The sequence below is a fragment of the Bos mutus genome, chromosome 2 (genome assembly GCF_027580195.1).
Source record: "Bos mutus isolate GX-2022 chromosome 2, NWIPB_WYAK_1.1, whole genome shotgun sequence".
NCBI lineage: Eukaryota > Metazoa > Chordata > Mammalia > Artiodactyla > Bovidae > Bos > Bos mutus.
In genome coordinates, this window is record NC_091618.1 from 5,700,675 (window position 1) to 5,705,480 (window position 4,806).

Here is a 4,806-nt window from a genome sequence, read left to right on the forward strand (position 1 = left end):
TTCACTCTGTGCTTGGCACGGAGTAAACTTCTGATGAGCGTGTGCTGATTTTAGAAACGTGAGGTCACTGTCACTGTTGAAAGCAAGAACAAAAAATGATGGGGTGTGGTCCGTGTCATTTATCACAGAATCCCTCAGACTTGGCACAGTGCCTGGAACACAGTAGGTGCTCAATAAATTTGGGAAGAACGACTATAGACTGGGTGCAAGGATGAACAGCAAAATGGAAAAATGCTTGTTGGATTCATTATAAAAAATATAGAAGCATAATGGAGAAGCCTTTACAAAACTCGAGAAAATTCCTTCCACGCAGTCAGTGCACATTTAGTGAGCACGTTCTCTGTTCCAGGCACTGTTCCCCGTGTGGGGACTGAACCATGAACAAAGCGGGCTGTTTTGTTCCTTTGGGGTCTCTGTTCTCATGGAGCTCACATTTAAGTGTGCGGAGATAGCTAATAAATGAATAAACGTGATTTAATAATTGGGGCCATGAAGAAAAATAAAGTGAAAGAAAGGATCTAGGGAGTAATGGAGATGCTGTTATAAATAGTGAAAATCTCTCCAAGAAATGACATTTGAGCAGACACATGAGTGAAGCCATGTGGATATCTGAGGGAAGAGCTTTCCACACTTGAAAACAGTTGAAAAGAGAACACATGCGTTTTATCCAGTACCTAGGCCTCATTCTCAATCGACTTAAACAAAATAAAGACTCTTTGTAGTGCACTGCCTAAAAGTTGAACAGAAATCTACTCCACATGAAAGGCAAACCTTTAGTTAATCTGTTTTTGTTGTTATTGAAATCTTAAGTACCTCCTTTATCGCAGATGGCTCAAAACCTGCAGGGAAAGAGATGCTTTAGAAACACAATTCCAAATGAAAAACAAAAGAACCCAGCAATGATAATGGCCTCACAAGAAATAACTTCAAATTGTGAGTGCGCTGCTTGATGAGATTAAACAGTTGGAGGCAAATGATGCAAGCCCCAAAAAGGAAAATATTCCTATGAATCACTTCACAAATCCCGTGCTGGAGCACATCAAACTCAGCAATTTTCTGTTTGGGGAATAGTCATCCACTTACTCAAGAAACATTATAGAACATCCAATTATTGTGCTTCATGGCTTGAAAGATTACTTGAACCCAGATTTAGTTTATAGAGCTTTCATCTTGCCCCAGGTTGGCACATATTTATTATTTTTATTTTATTTACTATTATTTTATTTTTCAATTTAATTTTTGCTTTTATTTCCAGTCCATTCACCTTTCCCCCGTAGGCCCTGTTCTCAGGTTCTCGGTCCATTTTATTTATATGTATAAATTCATTCACATAAACAAGATGTGATGTTGCTATGTGTGCATATTAACGTACGTAAGTGATATGTTGCTACATATCTGACTCTGCTTCTTTGAGATCTATTCATGTTGATTAATGTAGAGCTAGTCTTCTTTTTGATGGTAGCCTTATATTCCATCATTGACACGTGTTTTATTTAGTTATCCCTTACCAGGGCTTCCCTGGTGGCTCAGAAGGCAAAGAGTCTGCCTGCAGTGCAGGAGACCTGCGTTCAGTCCCTGGGTCGAGAAGATCCCCTGGAGAAGGGAATGGCTACCCATTCCAGTATTCTTGCCTGGACAACTCCATGAACATAGGAGCCTGGCAGGCTACAGTCCATGAGGTTGCCAAGAGTTGGACACGACTGAGTGACGAACACATACTTGGGAGTTTAACACATACACACTGCCATATTTAAAATAGATAACCATCAAGGACCTACTGCATAGGCAGGTTTTAACAGAGATTTAACAGAGAACTCTGCTAAAATTCTGCAATAACCTAAATGGGAAAAGAATTTGAAAAAGAAGAGATACATGTATATGTATAACTGAATCACTTTGCCGTACACTTGAAACCACCACAACTTTGTTATTCAATGATACGCCAACATAATACAACATTTTTAAAAGACAAAAAAGAACATTTAAGTTATTTCTAATTCTGTTAGTATAAACTAGTGCTGCAATAAACATCCTTGAATATTTATACCTCCTAATGTACTTAATCAAGAATTTCTCGGGTGTTTACACTCAAGACAGGATTTTCAGTGTACAGTGATATGCATTGTGTCCATATCACTAAATATCCCCCAAATTTCTCTCCTAAAGACTGTACCAATGTTCACTCCCTGAACAGTGCCTAAAAGTTGCATTTTCCCCACATCTTTGGCACTTTGATATTATCCCGTATTTTCCCTTTGGCTGTAAAGTGGCATCCATTTCTTTTTGGCTTTCTTTGATCATTAATAAGGTTAAACATCTGTATCTGTATATTAGCCACTCTAGTCTCTGGTTTCCTTTTCTATGAATTGCTTGCCCATACTTTCTTCTTTTCACATTTTTATATAAAATTCTCCTCCTCCTTTTTTTTTTTTCCTATGTTGTACATTTAGGATATTAAAGTCAGTCACATATGTTGAAAACATATTCTCCCAGTCTGTTAATTGCCAGTTAACTCTGTCTCTGGTGCTCAGTTTTTTCCGTTCTTAATTCAAAAAACAAACTCTGATTTTAATTGGACACCAGGCCTCCTGGCATAAAGACTACACTTTCCAGCATACCTCGATGTAAGAGAAGGTATTATGGGAAATATGCAGGAAATATTCTTAAAGAAGAAGAGCTCCATTCTGTCCTTTTCTCCTTCTCACCAGTTGGAGTACCGGGTCATGAGTTGGGAGCCACCTGCTAAGGATGGAAAAACTGTGATGGAAGGACCAGATTCATGATGCCAGGCCCTGGACTGCTTACACATCTCAGAGCTAAACCTAAATCTAACTGATACAAGCAAAGTCTCCTTCGTCAAATCCATCTGTTTCCTCCTTCAACATATTCTTGCTGATTTCAAAGTCATGGTGATATTTGCCTACACTTTTCTTCTAATAGTTTTTGTAGCGTTGCTTTTTCACACGGTTCTTAATCCATCTGGAAATATTCTGATTTGTTTCAGGAGGCTACCTTCATTTTCTTTACAATATGAGCCAATTCTCCCCCCACCACTTATTCAACAGTAATTGTTTCCTCACTGAGCTGTGATACCATCTCCACCATTTACCAAGACAGGATTTTCAGTGTACAGTGATACGCATTATCACTGGTTCTCAGCTCTACTTTGAACAATAGTGATATTGGGAAGTATATGTCGCATACATGTGGTATACAGAAGTAAATGTGTGGTTTCCATGTTAAGTGGATATCTATTTTTTTTTTTAATATAGTGTCTGCTGGCTCAGTGGTAAAGAATTTGCCTTCCAATGTAGGAGATGTGGATTCAATCCCTAGGTTGGGAAGATCCCCTTGAGAAGGAAATGGCAACCCAATTCAGTATTCTTGCCTGGGAAATCCCACAGACAGAGGAGCCTGGTTGGCTACAGTCCATGGGGTTGCAAAGAGTCAGACAGAACTTAGCGACAGAACAACATCTTTAACATTAGATCTTAGTTTCTCTTGTCATGTCATCTTTATCCCATGGATTATTTAGAGAGATGATTTTTAATTTTCAGACACACGTCCATTTTCCCTTTGTTAGTGATTTCTGCTTCTATTGCATTTGATTTAGATAGTTGTTCAATATGATGTCACTTCTTAAAATTTATTAATCATTCCTTTGTAGCTTAATATATGATCCCTTTTTACACATTTCATGTGATTTTGAGAATAATTTGTATTCTGGCTGTGTGGGTATATATAAAAGCTTAAACTCATAATTGTTCAAAAATCCTTTGAACTTTTTAACAAACTCTGCCCTCCTTATCAGTTTCTGAAAAGTATATGTTAAAATCACCAGCTACTGTTGGAAATTCACCTACTTTGCCTTGTAAGTCTATCAGATAAAAATATTTCTAAGTTATATTATTAGGCGCATATATGGTTATACTTGTTATGTTTCCTCAGTGTAAAGTTCTTTTTACTGATATTTGTGGCCCCTTTTAGTCCGTATAGATGCCTTGTTGGTCTAGCTTTCTTCTAACTTGTATTTGCTTGGTATATACTTCTGATCATCTAGGTTTTAACTTGCTGAGTAAGGAGCATGCTTACATGAAATGATGTTTAAAGGCGTACAGTGAATAGTTTTGCTCGTACCCAGTTTCCATCCACCGTATGCCAGTCATCAATCCATTGTCTCTCAGCTCTAAATGCATTCTTTTTTGTGTTGCTTTGTGATACTAGAAGTAGACCCTGTAAACATTTCTCCTGTGGCAGATGGTATCACGCTACACCTTGTCAAGCAGAGAAGGCTGAGGGAAACTGCAAGAGGAAAGGGCTTATCTTCTGATTCTGATGCTTTTCTTTCTGGCTTTTATAGCGTGGCTGCCAGCAGATGGCTTCCTTGCTAGCCAGTGGCTTCTCTGTCAGAGATGTGCAGGAAACAGTGGTGCACACGCTCCAGCATCCCATGGCCCTTAGAGGCAGCAGCTTACTCTCTACACCTGTGTCCTATATGGTAGCCAGTTTCCAAATGTGGGAACTTAGATTCAAATATAATTAAACTAAAATCGATTTTAAAATTCAGTTCTTCAGCCTCACTAGCTACATTTCAAGTCTTTCACAGCTGCATGTGGCTGGTTGACTATTGCACTGGACAGTGCAGATATGGAACATGTCCATCATCGCAGAATGTTCACCTGGTTGGTGATGCTTTAGCAGCTTCTCTATTTCTCTTAGGAGTTAGTTTCCTTTATTAGCTAGTAATTCTTTACATTGTTCAAATTAATTTTATACTAGTTACATTGCTGTGCTGTGCTTAGTCAC